An 18,997-nucleotide genomic window follows, 5' to 3' on the forward strand; every position below is an offset into this window, starting at 1 on the left:
TCACGTCAAATTTACCCAGCGTCTCCTATAGCAGTCAGACTAACTAGATGTGCCGTAACAGGCAGCTGCTAGAGTGATGCTGTCAACCTTGCTGCTGGCGAGGAATAACAAAGTTTATGAAATAATAAGCATGAGACATGAGCATGTCAAGAGGTAGCTGTGGGAGAAGGCAGGCAGGGGCTGCCAATGCAACCGAGCATTCACCAATCCATTACAGATGATTGCAGTCAGTAACACAATACAGCAGCTGCACAGCTGCCACATCCTCTATAAGGCCTTCATCAAAATGCTTTTTAAGAAACACCCACCAGGTCACATTGATTCTCTGTTGATTGTAAAGTCCCTCTGTCATTGGAGAGAGAGAAAGAAGTTATAGTCAATCTAGACTTGCAATCAATATGACTTGTCTGTAAAGTGGATCGATTATGCCTCCCTTTGAAATCATCAATCATGTCGGCGGTGAATTTAAAAAGTGTAATTAGGTACAACTTTCCTAAACATCCTATATTGACATTATTCTGGGGCAGGAGAAAAGACACCATTCTGCATCATTAACTTTGTATTATGGCCTGATGGTGCCCACTGCTGTGCTGCTACTTCCCCATCCCCAGCTGAAGTCACTGTGATTGGGCTTTCAGACAGAGCTCTCCCCCTGGCCCCCTCCTCTCACTTGATGTTGGGATTTGGGTGTAGTAACGCTTGCAGGCCAGGCAGGATTTGGCTTGGGTCATTGTAATGGTCTGGTCGGGATGATAACCAAGTCATTTCCATGTCTCATAAGATGACATATGATGTCTCAATCAGTTATATCGTATACTTGCTACTTATTATCATTCATGGTACAGTAGTATTGCTGATTCAAATCACAATTTAAGATGTTTTAAACTTTGCCTACCGGTATGTAACTTGTTTTGTATTTTTCCCAGCAGAGAAATATTCATTCCTATTTCACAGATATATAATTACCTGCTCCTCAACACCTGGCATGCAAACATGATGGTATATACTATAATATAAGGGAACAATACATTATCTCAATGTATGACTGTCATTTTCCTCAAGCCTGAAAAAGGGGAGCAGCGGGGTAGGTGGGTGGATGTAAAGGGGTCATTTATTTCGGTTTTTGCATATATTTACATATATATATATATATATATATATATATATATATGTATATATACAGCTGTGGAAAAAATTAAGAGACCACTGCAATACTTTCTTAAATCAGTATCTCTACATGTATGACAGCCATTCCATTCCAGTGTCTGTTGAATTCCAACACAGGCACACCTCATTCTACTGAATTAGGTACTGATTAGGTGATCACCTGAACCAAATCTTATTTAACGAGGAAAAGTATAAAAACCACTGCTGTGGTCATCACTATTCTCTTGCAATAGGACCAGCTGGATGGCAAAAAAACAGTGCTAATAGTATCTCAAAAGTAATATTAATCAAAAAATAACTATTGACCATGCCAAAAGAGTTGAAAAGGAAAGTTTTGAGTGAGGAAAATAAGGGTTCAATTCTGGCTTTACTGGCAGAGGGATACAGTGAGCGTCAGGTTGCTTCCATCCTTAAAATTTCAAAGACGGCAGTTCATAAGAACAAGGTCAAGCAGCAGACATTGGGGACAACAAAGCTACAGACCGGCAGAGGGCGAAAATGACTCTCTACTGACCGGGATGACCGCCAACTCATTCGAATGTCACTCAACAACCGTAGGATGACATCAAGTGACCTACAAAAATAATGGCAAACGGCAGATGGGGTGAAGTGCACGGCGAGGACGGTTCGAAACAGGCTCCTAGGGGCAGGGCTGAAGTTGTGCAAAGCTAGAAAAAAGCCCTTCATCAATGAGAAGCAAAGAAGAGCCAGGCTGGGGTTTGCAAAAGACCATAAGGATTGGACTGTAGAGGACTAGAGTAAGGTCATCTTCTCTGATGAGTCCAATTTTCAGCTTTGCCCAACACCTGGTCATCTAATGGTTAGACGGAGACCTGGAGAGGCCTACAAGCCACAGTGTCTCATTTTACATTTTAGCAGACACTCTTATCCAGAGCGACTTACAGTTTTAGTGAGTGCATACATTTTTTCATACTGGCCCCCCATGGGAATTGAACCCACAACCCTGGCGTTGCAAGCGCCATGCTCTACCAACTGAGCTACACGGGGGGCTACAGTGTCTCGCACCCACTGTGAAATTTGGTGGAGGATCGGTGATGATCTGGGGGTGCTTCAGCAAGGCTGGAATCGGGCAGATTTGTCTTTGTGAAGGACGCATGAATCAAGCCACGTACAAGGTTGTTCTGGAAGAAAACTTGCTTCCTTTTGTTCTGACATTGTTCCCCAACTCTGAGGATTGGTTTTTCCAGCAGGACAATGCGCCATGCCACACAGCCAGGTCAATCAATGTGTGGATGGAGGACCACCAGATCAAGACCCTGTCATGGCCAGCCCAATCTCCAGACCTGAACCCCATTGAAAACTTCTGGAATGTGATCAAGAGGAAGATGGATGGTCACAAGCCATCAAACAAAGCCGAGCAGCTTGAATTTTTGCGCCAGGAGTGGCATAAAGTCACCCAACATCAACGTGAAAGACTGGTGGAAGCATGCCAAGACACATGAAAGCTGTGATTGAAAATCAGGGTTATTCCACCAAATATTGATTTCTGAACTCTTCCTAAGTTAAAACATTAGTATTGTGTTGTTTAAAAATGAACATGAACTTATTTTCTTTGCATTATTCGAGGTCTGACCACTGCATCTTTTTTGTTATTTTGACCAGTTTATATTTGGAATTTGGGAGAAATGTTGTCAGTAGTTTATAGAATAAAACAAAAATGTTATTTTTACCCAAACACATACCTATAAATAGTAAAACCAGAGAAACTGATAATTTTGCAGTGGTCTCTTACTTTTTTCCAGAGCTGTATATATATATATATACACTGCTCAAAAAAATTAAGGGAACACTTAAACAACACAATGGAACTCCAAGTCAATCACACTTCTGTGAAATCAAACTGTCCACTTAGGAAGCAACACTGATTGACAATACATTTCACATGTTGTTGTGCAAATGGAATAGACAACAGGTGGAAATTATAGGCAATTAGCAAGACACCCCCAATAAAGAAGTGGTTCTGCAGGTGGTGACAACTTCTCAGTTCCTATGCTTCCTGGCTGATGTTTTGGTCACTTTTGAATGCTGGCGGTGCTTTCACTCTAGTGGTAGCATGAGACGGAGTCTACAACCCACACAAGTGGCTCAGGTAGTGCAGCTCATCCAGGATGGCACATCAATGTGAGCTGTGGCAAGAAGGTTTGCTGTGTCTGTCAGCGTAGTGTCCAGAGCATGGAGGCGCTACCAGGAGACAGGCCAGTACATCAGGAGACGTGGAGGAGGCCGTAGGAGGGCAACAACCCAGCAGCAGGACCGCTACCTCCGCCTTTGTGCAAGGAGGAGCAGGAGGAGCACTGCCAGAGCCCTGCAAAATGACCTCCAGCAGGCCACAAATGTGCATGTGTCTGCTCAAATGGTCAGAAACAGACTCCATGAGGGTGGTATGAGGGTCCGACGTCCACAGGTGGGGGTTGTGCTTACAGCCCAACACCGTGCAGGATGTTTGGCATTTGCCAGAGAACACCAAGATTGGCAAATTCGCCACTGGCGCCCTGTGCTCTTCACAGATGAAAGCAGGTTCACACTGAGTACATGTGACAGACGTGACAGAGTCTGGAGACGCCGTGGAGAACGTTCTGCTGCCTGCAACATCCTCCAGCATGACCGGTTTGGCGGTGGGTCAGTCATGGTGTGGGGTGGCATTTCTTTGGGGAGCCGCACAGCCCTCCATGTGCTCGCCAGAGGTAGCCTGACTGCCATTAGGTACCGAGGTGAGATCCTCAGACCCCTTGTGAGACCATATGCTGGTGCGGTTGGCCCTGGGTTCCTCCTAATGCAAGACAATGCTAGACCTCATGTGGCTGGAGTGTGTCAGCAGTTCCTGCAAGAGGAAGGCATTGATGCTATGGACTGGCCCGCCCGTTCCCCAGACCTGAATCCAATTGAGCACATCTGGGACATCATGTCTCGCTCCATCCACCAACGCCACGTTGCACCACAGACTGTCCAGGAGTTGGCGGATGCTTTAGTCCAGGTCTGGGAGGAGATCCCTCAGGAGACCATTCGCCACCTCATCAGGAGCATGCCCAGGCGTTGTAGGGAGGTCATACAGGCACGTGGAGGCCACACACACTACTGAGCCTCATTTTGACTTGTTTTAAGGACATTACATCAAAGTTGGATCAGCCTGTAGTGTGGTTTTCCACTTTAATTTTGAGGGTGACTCCAAATCCAGACCTCCATGGGTTGATAAATTTGATTTCCATTGATAATTTTTGTGTGATTTTGTTGTCAGCACATTCAACTATGTAAAGAAAAAAGTATTTAATAAGATTATTTCATTCATTCAGATCTAGGATGTGTTGTTTAAGTGTTCCCTATATTTTTTTGAGCAGTGTGTATATATATATATATATATATATATATATCTCACAAACCATATGACACTATTGACCGTGGAGTCCTTTGGATGGATTTCATGTTTATATATTTTAGGTGGGTGAATGACTTGGACACTGGATTCTGTGTACATATACATGCTTGGAATTACTGTGATAAGCAATGAACTGTATTCTAGTCTTGCAACTGTGGAAATATAAAATACATTGTAATATTAAACTTTTGCCCAGTCATATATTGTGTATCAAGATGTTATGCATTCAATATCGCCATCAATATGATCATGATCGCCACCTTTGTTATTGTCGTCGACCTAATACCATTTTCTGGAAATGTTAAGTAGAGCAATGCATTTCATAATTACAAGTATGAGTTTATTAATCGATTACATTTCCCCCATTCTTTTCTTGGGACTTTGCCCAGGTAAAAGTTGTCACTGACCACAGTTTTAGGACCAGCTATGCCTAACCTTATCAAAACCTTAATAATTATTTAGGAAAATAAATCAAACTGGTCTTAGGGGAAAACTATTGGAAAACTTCAGTCAAGAAGACCCGACTTGGCTCGATGGTGAGAAAGTCTGCGCATGCGTCGGAAGTTTCTGCCGCAGACAGCAGCAGCAGTGATTCGGCAACGCAGAGCAACAACAAATAGCAAAACAAATCTGTCTTTGAATTTTAAACCATGACGATGTTTTAAGCAATGCCTTTCGAGGAGGTACATGGAGAGTAAGTATTTCTACCTAATATGTGATTCAGTTCATCACGTTGGAAGATAATTACTTGTCATAAATGTGTGCAAAGCAGAGACTGCAACAAAGGAGTCAAACTAACGTTAGCTAGCTAGCTAACAAGCGGCTAGCTTTGTGTTTCATTAGTTAGCTTGCTAGTTAGCCTGCTATCCAGGTAGCTAGCTAGCTACGAGTTCGCATGCTAACAAGCTAGACCTGGATCATGACTCTCGGTTCCATTACACATGCGAGTCATTGGACCTTAAGTTGTAACTATACAGTAGGCTCCTTAAGAGTACACATTGGGCTAGCGAACAAGCTGGCTATCGATATTGCACTAACTAGAAAATGGATTAAACGTTACTCCTTTGTTCAAATAACTCTTAATTCAAGGTTAGAGATAGCTGTATTTTGGCATAACGTTAGAGACTACTGAATGTGTCAACTAGCCAGCATCTTATGTCGGCTAATGTTGATGCTAAATCAATCATAATTGAACGGATTATAGTGCCTATGAAATTACACTGTAGCCTTTACATTATCCTCATTAAATGAATTAGCTATACATTATCTTACCTAACATTTTGTCGGAACATTTAGCTAGCTACTGTAGTTACCGACAGTAATCAATTTGTTAGAATTTGACGAATGTCTTTCCTTTGCTTTTCTTTATTGTGGCACTAGCTAGCTAATTGTTTTGAATTACACCCAGGTTGATTTTCATTTCACAGAATAACGAGTCAACTATGTAGTTTACAAGCCTGCCACCTCCTTAAAATATTGTCGTCTCAGCCAGGGGCGAATAGCGGGTGTGTTCTTCTCTGGGGAGATGTATAATTAATTGATTGCCAACATTCTACATTTGGACAGCCTGCCGCTGGTGGGTGGGCCAGGTCGAATTTGTTGTGCTTACACTTACAGTAAAGTTACGCAGTGTGTTGCCCAATTGCTGTGCTGCTTTGATAAGTAGCCATGCAAGATAGAAGGGTTAATCATTTCTATGTTCGGTCTGTCTCTGTAGGGTGGATGCTGAGAGCGAGAGACTGGAGAAGCACCTGATTTAGCGAACAGTGGCCTTTGAAACAAGACAGGGGCAGGTGTGTCAATGCCACCGTATTCTGATTGATCTGACAGTCAAGGAGTGGTTTGGATGTGATGTCAGAAAGTGTTATCATTTTGCAGGGCTTTTTTCTGAGAGGGCTACTGTGCCTCATTTTCATAGACAGACACTCAGTATTGTTACTGTCTCACCGTTTAGCCTGAATATAATCTCTCTTGACAATCCAGCATTTAGTTGTCCCTCTTTACACATCAGCATATTATTAGTGTATAACTTGGACTCCACTTGCACAAACCAGTGAGAGGTTTGGCATCCAGCTTTTTACTTTGGAGAAAGCTATTTGATTGGTCAAACAGACTGGCTGAGGCTTCCTATTCGAACGAGATCCAGTCGGCATGAACCGAAATGTGACTTTCGAGTTGATGAGTAAAACAATTGTACATATCCATGTATATGGAGCAGGGGGTAGTTGCAGCCCAATATGGCGACCAGAGTATAGATGGGTTAGCTGACAACATTACGAAAACGATGTGCGTGCTTCCATGGGGCAGAAGTCAGCCAGTCATTGTGAATCTGGATGGACAGATTGCTAGCAAGAATGACAAGAAACTGCTATGTGTGGAATCGTAAGTGTCTTGTTTCAGCTCGTTTACTCTTGTTATTGATATCATTTCTTTGTTTTGAGGTGTTTTGACTGATTTCATGTCAATGCAAAACATTCGCAAGCTGACCAACAACTGTAACAATGCATTTGAGACAAGTGCTCATTGTGAAAATGTATTTACGTATTCAATAAACATTGGTGACGAAATATAGCATACCTGCTGTCAACAGTCTAAGCCAACCCCCATGTTTTGCCTCATAGTTGCGCATGCCTCGGTTTTGGGGCGGCAGGTAGCTTAGTGGGTAAGAGCGTTGTGCCAGTAACCGAAAGGTCGCTGGTTCTAATCCCCGAGCCGACTAGGTGAAAAATCTGTCGATGTGCCCTTAAGCAAGGCACTTAACCCTAATTGCTCCTGTAAGTCGCTCTGGATAAGAGCGTCTGCTAAATGACGTAAATGTAAATGTAAATGTTGTTGCTAAACAACCAACCCGTCTATGGGGGAGTGGGTGTGTCGAAAGGAAAGGAGTGGGTATGTCGAAACCGCTCTGCTATCCACCTAATTTTGGAATGCTTTTAAAACACGGAAGCCAAACGTGGAAACTATGGATACAACTTCCTCAGCGCTTGAGCATTATCATAATTAATATGCGCGCCACTAAAAATCCCTGCATGTTTCTGTTATCTGATACATCATGAAAAAATACAACATTACTTTCCAGCTAATGTGCTTGGACTTTGTAGACTAAACTGCAGAGAAAACCCCCATACACTCTAAAAAGTAAAGGTTCCTGGAGGATCCTTTAAGGGTTCTTCAAATTGAAACTGTGGGGGAACCCCTATAAGTTCTTTTTAAAAGGGTTCTTCAAAGAACCCCTTTTAATGGATCCTCAAAGAACCTTTTGAATAACCTTTTGGGGTAAATGTTTTAACTACTCCCCCCACCCCTATTATTATTATTATTATTATTATTATTATTATTATTATTATTATTATTATTAGTAGTAGTAATACGCTTAACAATAACAACAACACAATATTTTAGCAATAAAATGCAAATGATTACTTAAAAATCATACAATGTGATTTTCTGGATTTTTGTTTTAGATTCCGTCTCTCACAGTTGAAGTGTACCTATGATAAAAATTACAGACCTCTACATGCTTTGTAAGTAGGAAAACCTGCAAAATCGGCAGTGTATCAAATACTTGTTCTCCCCACTGTACCTTGTCCATAATGTACAGTGGCTTGTGAAAGTATTCACCCCTCTTGGCATTTTTCCTATTTTGTTGCCTTACAACCTGGAATTAAAATGGAATTCTTGGAGGTTTGTGTCATTTGATTTACACAACATGCCTACCACTTTGAAGATGCAAAATATTTTTTGTTGTGAAACAAACAAGAAATAAGACAAAAAAACAGAACTTGAGTGTGCATAACTATTCACCACCCCAAAGTCAATACTTTGTAGAGCCACCTTTTGCAGCAATTACAGCTGTAAGTCTCTTGGGGTATGGCTCTATAAGCTTGGCACATCTAGCCACTGGGATTTTTCCCAATTGGATTGAGGTCTGGGCTTTGACTAGGTCATTCCAAGACATTTAAATGTTTCCCCTTAAACCACTCGAGTGTTGCTTTAGCAGTATGCTTAGGGTCATTGTCCTGCTGGAAGGTGAACCTCCGTCCCAGTCTCAAATCTCTGGAAGACTGAAACAGGTTTCCCTCAAGAATTTCCCTGTATTTAGCGGCATCCATCATTCCTTCAATTCTGACCCGTTTCCCAGTCCCTGCTGATGAAAAACACCACCATGCTTCACTGTGGGGATGGTGTTCTCGGGGTGATGAGAGGTGTTGGGTTTGCACCAGACATAGCGTTTTCCTTGATGGCCAAAAAGCTCAGTTTTAGTCTCATCTGACCAGAGTACCTTCTTCCATATGTTTGGGGAGTCTCCCACATGCCTTTTGGCGAACACCAAACGTGTTTGCTTATTTTTTTCTTTAAGCAATGGCTTTTTTTGTCCACTCTTCCATAAAGCCCAGCTCTGTGGAGTGTTCGGCTTAAAGTGGTCCTATGGACAGATACTCCAATCTCCGCTGTGGAGCTTTGCAGCTCCTTCAGGGTTATCTTTGGTCTCTTTGTTGCCTCTCTGATTAATGCCCTCCTTGCCTGGTCTGTGAGTTTTGGTGGGCGGCCCTCTCTTGGCAGATTTGTCGTGGTGCCATATTCGTTCCGTTTTTTAATAATTGATTTAATGGTGCTCCGTGGGATGTTCAAAGTTTCTGATATTTTTTTATAACCCAACCCTGATCTGTACTTCTCCACAACTTTGTCCCTGACCTATTTGGAGAGCTCATTGGTCTTCATGGTGCCGCTTGCTTGGTGGTGCCCCTTGCTTAGTGGTGTTGCAGACTCTGGGGCCTTTCAGAACAGGTGTATATATATACTGAGATCTTGTGACAGATCATGTGACACTTAGATTGCACACAGGTGGACTTTATTTAACTAATTATGTGACTTCTGAAGGTAATTGGTTGCACCAGATCTTATTTAGGGGCTTCATAGCAAAGGGGTGAATACATACGCACCAATTATAATTTTATGAAACAAGTTAGTTTTTTCATTTCACTTCACCAATTTGTACTATTTTGTGTATGTCCATTACATGAAATCCAAATAAAAATCCATTTAAATTACAGGTTGTAATGCAACAAAATAGGAAAAACGGGAAGGGCGATGAATACTTTTGCAAGGCACTGTAGAGGCCTATGGGATTTTCATTGAAGAGGTAAGGAAGGTGGATGGTACATGTGATCTGCATAACATACCAATACCAATTGACATACCTTTTTATGCCTCCTCGTCTGTAAATATGCAGACAGACACAAAAGTGAGCAGTTCAGTCATCTGCACCCAATACAGCTAGCCTTCAACATATTCTTATAGCATACATATTCTTACCTCTTTGTTGATTGATATCCATTGAATTGTATCCATTTTCTGTTTTGCACAAATATGAAAAGATAGATGGGATCATCATAAAACAATATCAAATTACATCATAAAAGGGACAAATCTTACCTTAAATTGAGGAGATCTTTACATTTTTCAGTTAAGTGCCTGCACCTGCTGTCCTTTCAAATCCAAATGTTTCAGTTGGGCAGTTAGGTTCCTGCAAAAACCCCCACCAACTAATGAGGTTCCTCGATGAAGCCCACCTCCTATGGGGTTAACCTTTTGGGTGCAATTTTCAGTGGCAAGAACCCTAAGGTTCTCCAAAGAACTTTGAGGATTTTAGAAGAACCCTTGTTGAACCCCTAATTTTTAGAGTGTAACTGATCCAACTGGTTGCCCAATCCGGCAGGCTGGATGCAGTTATTTCGAAAATAATATGCATTCAAAACACCAGGCTTTTGAGTGGTTATTCAAATGACATAGGCTATTCACTGCAGTTTACAGCCTAGACTAGAGTTTTGTACTCATTTGAAAACAATAATAACGTTGTTGTAGCCTAGGTAGGATACATTTCTTGTCCCTAAAACTAAAACAATAGGGTAGCTTTTCAAGCTGCGTACCTGGGGACTGGGAGGGAGCACACTCAGCGCATCCTCGTGAGCGCACATAGTGTGTAGCTACCTATATTTCGTTATCTGATTTTTTAAAAATGTATTTCGCTGTGTAAATTGACTGGATATATTCACTGCAGTATTAAACATTGAGCTTATGAATTATGGGCTAATATGCATACGCTTCTAATTTATAGGCTACATCCTATTCCTTTTAAATCCCAGGAAAAGCCAGAATACAAAAGCTTGTTGGACACTTATTTAGACTTATTTTCTTTAGCCATTTTCTTGTCTAAAAACGTAGGCCTAATCAATAGTGGAGCTTTGCGTGCCCAAAGACCACAGAGGAACGCACTACAGATCTGCCATTTCATAATCTTTTAACATGTTTTTAGCCTATAGCCCTAATATTTAGCTAATGAATGGCCTAATTGCAATAGGCAATTCCTCTTCTCTTGAAGAAATCTCAGGAAAAGCTGTAGGCTACAAAAGCTATAGAACATTTGGATAAGAAGATGAAGACCCAAAGGAATTGACAACCATTAGAAAAATGGAAATCACTTGCAAACCACTTGAGCGACGAGGCAATGACATACTGTATAAGATGTGCAGGCTAAATGGCATTTGTTATTGAATGGCTAAATTTAAATGAGTTACTATATTTTTCATTAGGCCTACATGTACATTGAAGTATTATTTGCGGTTTTCACTATGACAATGAACACACCCTAAAAGCACTGAATGGTCTGAACCAGTATCTGTGCATTAGTGACCTCATGAATGGTCTAGTGTTACCACCTTGTTAATAGGCAGTGTGCAGTAGGATGCGTTGATCAGTTAAATGACAGGTGTAGGACTGTAGAATGATTAGCTTTCCTCTAGTGTGGATGCTCACCAACGATTTATAGTTATCTAGCCTATAGTTTATCATTATAGTTATTGACTTGATGGATGGCCCAGGCCTTAACTCAGACACAACGCAACTAACGTTATTATCACAACAGAACTAGCCTACTAGTAAGTCTAGCTAACGTTAGCAAACTTGAATGAAATTAATATAAAATTACACTTATACTAATTTACTCTTTCAAATAATTTACTCTGGCAAGTTTGCCACCAGTGCTCTGCAGTAGGGAAGTAAAGCCGAAGTTGAATCAATCACTTCTGTTGTTTGGCTGTGCCCGTAGCAACGTTCGAAAATGTGGTGGATAGGTAAGATGGTTTTGATAGAGCAGTGTTTTTTTCTTGTTTTTTTCTTACCACGCAACTACCGTACCTCGAGAGTTTGGACTTCTGTTTTGAAGCCAGAGGATGAGTCTGAGTTGTATTTTACACAAATAATTGTATTTTTTAAATTAGAAGTACTGTGGGTGTGCTGTTGCTTGTATGTGTGTTGTTGCTGTTCATGCCCTCCCCATTGAATATACTTTATGTACAGTGGGGCAAAAAAGTATTTAGTCAGCCACCAATTGTGCAAGTTCTCCCCCTTAAAAAGATGAGAGAGGCCTGTAATTTTCATCATAGGTACACGTCAACTATGACAGACAAATTGAGAAAAAAAAATCCAGAAAATCCCATTGTAGGATTTTTAATGAATTTATTTGCAAATTATGGTGGAAAATAAGTATTTGGTCACCTACAAACAAGCAAGATTTCTGGCTCTCACAGACCTGTAACTTCTTCTTTAAGAGGCTCCTCTGTCCTCCACTCATTACCTGTATTAATGGCACCTGTTTGAACTTGTTATCAGTATAAAAGACACCTGTCCACAACCTCAAACAGTCACACTCCAAACTTCACAATGGCCAAGACCAAAGAGCTGTCAAAGGACACCAAAAACAAAATTGTAGACCTGCACCAGGCTGGGAAGACTGAATCTGCAATAGGTAAGCAGCTTGGTTTGAAGAAATCAACTGTGGGAGCAATTATTAGGAAATGGAAGACATACAAGACCACTGATAATCTCCCTCGATCTGGGGCTCCACGCAAGATCTCACCCGTGGGATCAAAATGATCACAAGAACGGTGAGCAAAAATCCCAGAACCACACGGGGGGACCTAGTGAATGACCTGCTGAGAGCTGGGACCAAAGTAACAAAGCCAACCATCAGTAACACACTACGCCGCCAGGGACTCAAATCCTGCAGTGCGAGACGTGTCCCCCCTGCTTAAGCCAGTACATGTCCAGGCCCGTCTGAAGTGCATTTGGATGATCCAGAAGAGGATTGGGAGAATGTCATATGGTCAGATGAAACCAAAATATAACTTTCTGGTAAAAACTCAACTCGTCATGTTTGGAGGACAAAGAATGCTGAGTTGCATCCAAAGAACACCATACCTACTGTGAAGCATGGGGTTGGAAACATCATGCTTTGGGGCTGTTTTTCTGCAAAGGGACCAGGACGACTGATCCGTGTAAAGGAAAGAATGAATGGGGCCATGTATCGTGAGATTTTGAGTGAAACCCTCCTTCCATCAGCAAGGGCATTGAAGATGAAACGTGGCTGGGTCTTTCAGCATGACAATGATCCCAAACACACCGCCCGGGCAACGAAGGAGTGGTTTCGTAAGAAGCATTTCAAGGTCCTGGAGTGGCCTAGCCAGTCTCCAGATCTCAACCCCATAGAAAATCTTTAGAGGGAGTTGAAAGTCTGTGTTGCCCAGCGACAGCCCCAAAACATCACTGCTCTAGAGGAGATCTGCATGGAGGAATGGGCCAAAATACCAGCAACAGTGTGTGAAAACCTTGTGAAGACTTACAGAAAATGTTTGACCTGTGTCATTGCCAACAAAGGGTATATAACAAAGTATTGAGAAACTTTTGTTATTGACCAAATACTTATTTTCCACCATCATATGCCAATAAATTCATTAAAAATCCTACAATGTGATTTTCTGGATTTTTTTTTCTCATTTTGTCTGTCATAGTTGACGTGTACCTATGATGAAAATTACAGGCCTCTCTCATCTTTTTAAGTGGGAGAACTTGCACAATTGGTGGCTGACTAAATACTTTTTTTCCCCACTGTATATATGTATTTTATTTATGTATCTATCAAGGGACATCTAGTTGGTTATCAATATTAGTTATTTTTTGTATAGGCTGCTATCCTACATGAAATATAATCATGGGAGGGGAAAAAATTGCCACGTTAGCTACCTACGGCGACACCGTGATACAGCTGCCCAGTGGGAAGCACCTCAGGTCGGCAGGCACCTCGATACCACACCGGTGCACTAGTCATTCACACCGGCTTATCGACGTTGTGTAGCCCAATCAGCCACGCAAAACGGTCTTGAGTGGCAACAAATCTGCCCAATTAGCTCATTCGCTTTCCATACACCCACTCTTTTCGACACACCCACTCCTTTCCACACGCCCATACTCTGGTCACCATATTGGGCTGCAGCTATATGGGCAATGTTTGGGGTTGAGAGAGGGAGGGGGATGTTTCAGCCTGTGTGCCTCGACAGATCTGGTTTAGGTGGTTCCTCATTACAAAGAGTTGATTTTTTTCCTGCTGCAATTCTGGAAATCTATTACCATGCATTTTTAGCAGATGGGATCTTTTCTGTATTTGTGCGGATTCACCAAATGCTACCCATGATCAAGTGGAGCCAGGGGTAACGCTACGTTATTTTCAAATGGTCAGTTTCATTCTATTACTGCTCAGCTACTTGTGCTGTCATAATACCAGCTCAGTTTTTCCTGTGTCTTGTGCAATGGGATGTTGGCCTAATACTGTTTTCATTATTCTGATTAGTGGTTGTCTTTTATGCAATGTTGAAGAGCCACTCTAGTTTATAAGAGTGTAATACTGTATCTGCGATTTGATATCAGTGGTGATTAGTGTTGTAAAATTCCAGTAATTTTCCCCAAATTCACTGGTTTCCTGGATTTTGTCCTTATTCCCTCGTAATTTCAGGATTCTTCCAACCAGGAATTCTGGAAAACAAGGGAATTTTGGGAAAGTTACCAGAAGTTTGCAACCCTAGTGATGATATGCTGACCATATGAAGTGTGATTTCACCCACTAATTTACAGTTGCTGGTCACAAATTAACATTTCAGTGTCCTCCAATATGTTGTAGGATGTAGCAACGTTATGTCCTGTCCTTACTCGTGGAGTCTGACAGTTCTTAAAAGTGCAATTTCCTTTGCCAACTGGGAGAGCGGTTATTTAATTTACGACGGAAGAGATCTAATCATTCTGCTCTTTGATATATTCTGCTTACTCTGTCAAAAATGAGAGCTTGACATTAGTTCGCCCGAGAGGGCCGTTTTACATCGTTGTGCAGTTGCCCTACATTTTCCAAAGGGTGGATAATTCAATTTCAAACACGTGTTTCCCGAGAAACGCAGACTCCTTGACTCAGTGCAATTATCGAGTATTGTAAGGGATGATTTTGTCGTCTGGGTGCTACGTTTCCCATCACAATGAAAAGCCATTAAGTGATTTAATGTTCTTCAATGGATCCCAGACAGTTTTCTCTTGATGCTCAAGACTTACATTAGTGATGCAGTATTACACTATTGGTTCTCATTTCAAGTTTATTGTTTGGTAAGGAATGATGAAGGCTCAATAGTTGAAATAGGACATGCATAGAATGGAAATGGGCTACTGTCTAAATTAAGATTTGCTGTAAGGTATTAAAACATCTTGATGAGAAGATTATTATGCCTACTCATATTTAATGTATCATATTATTTAGCCTTTTTTTACAGGCTCTGTCTGCTCCATTAAATAGCCTTTCTTTGTAACAATGCATTCATTATAGAGAGAGGGTGGCTCGATAAATTGGCTCTCATTTAGAGAATGCACTGTTGTTCTCAAGTGCAAAGCACCACAATGCATGGCATCCTAAATGCATGTGCTAATTAGCCACCATACAGGCTTTAGAAGTATGTTTTCTAATGTTCATGTTTAATTGACCTGCCAGTGCAACATATGACTCTAGCTGAGGGCAAATAAAGAGGAAAGCATATTTGTCATTAATGTTTTTTCAGTAAACCACTTCAGGCTGGCGGAGCAATATAGCAGATATTGATTAGGCTAAATAGTGTGCTTTTGTGGCTAGTGATTTTAATCAATCAGAAATGCTTGGCTAAAATAAATCTCAAACCATGTCATATTTTCTTTATCAATATTACTGACATATTTCCATATAAAGGCTAGGCTACATGGTTTTAGTGTCAAATAAGTTTTAGGCAAATTGGCGAGATATTTGGTTAGCCTATGAAAAATAGAAAATGAGACTTGACAAATCATCCAATGGGATTCATTCATCATGATACTAGCTCTATATTACCATGATCTGACCTAATATTCAGCTGCTGCTGATGTCTTTTAATAATAGGTCATTGTAAGTGAAGATGATTGTCCCCACAGAGAGAGTGAATCAGATACACCACATCAGTTGACATTTTATTCTTCAAAAGATTCTGTACTGAGGTCAAAATGTAGGCTAGTTCTATAGAATCTCCATACATACTCATTTTAAACAGCGGCAATAGAACGCCTTGGCAGCAGCTAATGGGGATACATAATAAATACAAATACTGGATTACCTCAAGTCATGCTTGATTTCTCGGAACCTCTGAGTTCTAGGCTATGAATAACAGATCACAAGGTACAGAGAACTTGAGTAGCTTTTCTGATGTTTCAACTGTTGTTGGGAATTGATTCCCTGGAAAGCTCATTAAGGTACATTGATTCGTGACAATTATGATTCAGCACCCGCCTGTTTACTGTGAAATACTCTGGAAAAACAGCATATTTTTATGATGCGATTTAATTGTCTGCTGGAATGAGTCAATTGGCTGATTTCTCATTTTGTTTTATTCAAAGCCAGTCATTTGATTGTGCAGTTTAGAGGCATCGCTCGAATTGGACATAGATTTTTAAGAAGGTACTCAACCCCAACACAATCCCATTTTATCCTTTCAACATTCTAAGAAAGGTTGTGATTGTTAAATCGCTTGCAGGTGTCTGTTTGGGATTTGTATGCATAAAAGATGTTCAGTTTCCTTAGCAGATCATCTTAGCCGGCTTTGCTTGTCTTACATGACTAGCATTTTTGGAATATCATCCATTTGTACCGCGAGGCTACAGGTGACCCTCTTTTCCTGGACATGAGGGTACTAAGAATCTCATCTCTCAGAGGTAGCTAGCTAGTGTCATTGTCCCACCTCTTCAGAGCTCAGGTCACCAGTGCAGCTGTCAAACCACTCTACCCCATGTTCACCATACTTGAGTCCCCACTAGGGATGTAATGATTCACCAATATGCATCTGTCCCCGGTTCAAATACTAGTGCATCGGTCAGAGAACCGATTCAAGTGTAATGAATCGCAGGTTCACTAATGTTTTTTACTCATATTGTTTTATACGTCATATCTGTTGTGACTGAATTGATGCGTCCTTTCCTTCAGTTCAGTAGCCTATCGAACCTTTATGCATGTAACTGCGTATGACTGTCAGATAACAACTGTGTGCACCGTGTGGGAGACACATCTGCTCGTGCCAACGAGAGGTAGGCCTAACCCTGTTCTAATTGGCTATTCGTACATTTTTATTTTATTTATTTTTTTCACCTTTATTTAACCAGGTAAGCCAGTTGAGAACAAGTTCTCATTTACAACTGCGACCTGGCCAAGATAAAGCAAAGCAGTGCGATAAAAACAACAACCACACAGAGTTACATATGGGGTAAAACAAAACATAAAGTCAAAAATACAACAGAAAATATATATACAGTGTGTGCAAATGTAGCAAGTTATGGAGGTAAGGCAATAAATAGGCTATAGTGCAAAGTAATTACAATTAGTATTAACACTGGAATGATAGATGTGCAAGAGATGATGTGCAAAATAGAGATACTGGGGTGCATATGAGCAAAATAAATAACAATATGGGGATGAGGTAGTTGGGTGGGCTAATTTCAGATGGGCTGTGTACAGGTGCAGTGATCGGTAAGGTGCTCTGACAACTGATGCTTAAAGTTAGTGAGGGAGATAAGAGTCTCCAGCTTCAGAGAGTTTTTGCAATTCGTTCCAGTCATTGGCAGCAGAGAACTGGAAGGAATGGCGGCCAAAAGTGGTGTTTGCTTTGGGGATGACCAGTGAGATATACCTGCTGGAGCGCAGACTATGGGTGGGTGTTGCTATGGTGACCAATTAGCTAAGATAAGGCGGGGATTTGCCTAGCAGTGATTTATAGATGGCCTGGAGCCAGTGGGTTTGGCGACGAATATGTAGTGAGGATCAGCCAACAAGAGCGTACAGGTCACAGTGGTGGGTAGTATATGGGGCTTTGGTGACAAAACGGATGGCACTGTGATAGACTACATCCAATTTGCTGAGTAGAGTGTTGGAGGCTATTTTGTAAATGACATCGCCGAAGTCAAGGATCGGTAGGATAGTCAGTTTTACGAGGGCATGTTTGGCAGCATGAGTGAAGGAGGCTTTGTTGCGAAATAGGAAGCCGATTCTAGATTTAACTTTGGATTGGAGATTCTTAATGTGAGTCTGGAAGGAGAGTTTACAGTCTAACCAGACACCTAGGTATTTGTAGTTGTCCACATACTCTAGGTCAGACCCATCGAGAGTAGTGATTCTAGTCGGGCAGGCGGGTGCCAGCAGCGTTCGATTGAAGAGCATGCATTTAGTTTTACTAGTGTTTAAGAGCAGTTGGAGGCTACTGAAGGAGTGTTGTATGGCATTGAAGCTCGTTTGGAGGTTTGTTAACACAGTGTCCAATGAAGGGCCAGATGTATACAAAATGGTGTCGTCTGCATAGAGGTGGATCTGAGAGTCACCAGCAGCAAGAGCGACATCATTGATATACACGGAGAAGAGAGATGGCCCAAGAATTGAACCCTGTGGCACCCCCATAGAGACTGCCATAGGTCCAGACAACAGGCCCTCCGATTTGACACATTGAACTCTATCTGAGAAGTAGTTGGTGAACCAGGTGAGGCAGTCATTTGAGAAACCAAGGCTATTTAGTCTGCCAATAATCTGTGCGGCACCTTCAGCATTCAGATGCTTGTTAAAATGGCTTTCGCAAATCATAGGCTTTATTAGTTGAGTGACAACCAATTTAATTTGCTGGGTCATTGTTATCAAATGCGCTGTAGAGAATGGTGTTTTACCAGAGTTGTGTAGCCTACCAGAGTGGATGCAACTCACATCCAACTGCTGATTGGGGTTTTCAATCATTCAGTATTTATTTAGTTTTGCTTTAAACAGTCAGTCTATTTGGTCGTTTTTACACAAACAGGGTAATTTCATCAATGACAGCAATCTATTTTTTTATGTTGATTATTTATTTTAAATTTTTTGCTGCGCAGGCATGGTCACATTGGTCAGAGTGGGAGAAGCTGTCTGTAAAATTCCAAACGGTCTAAATCATCTGGTTTTGAGAGGGGGTAAAATCCAGAACTGCATTTTATGAATTGTCTAAATGCCATACTAATTTCTAAAGAAACATAGTACTAGCTCAAAAAATACATACT

At 41.3% G+C, this 18,997-nt stretch overlaps 1 protein-coding gene across 1 annotated transcript in view; it reads left to right on the forward strand.

Annotated features, from left to right (window-relative positions):
- The first annotated feature begins 5,127 nt into the window (after positions 1–5,127).
- Positions 5,128–18,997, forward strand: part of LOC121579431 (protein FAM222B) — a 55,802-nt gene continuing 41,932 nt past the window's right edge. The window contains exon 1 of the mRNA XM_041894019.2: positions 5,128–5,255. The gene's annotated coding sequence lies outside the window, so the exon portion shown is untranslated. The remainder of the gene's footprint in view (positions 5,256–18,997) is intronic.

Source organism: Coregonus clupeaformis, chromosome 13 (genome assembly GCF_020615455.1).
Source record: "Coregonus clupeaformis isolate EN_2021a chromosome 13, ASM2061545v1, whole genome shotgun sequence".
Lineage (NCBI taxonomy): Eukaryota > Metazoa > Chordata > Actinopteri > Salmoniformes > Salmonidae > Coregonus > Coregonus clupeaformis.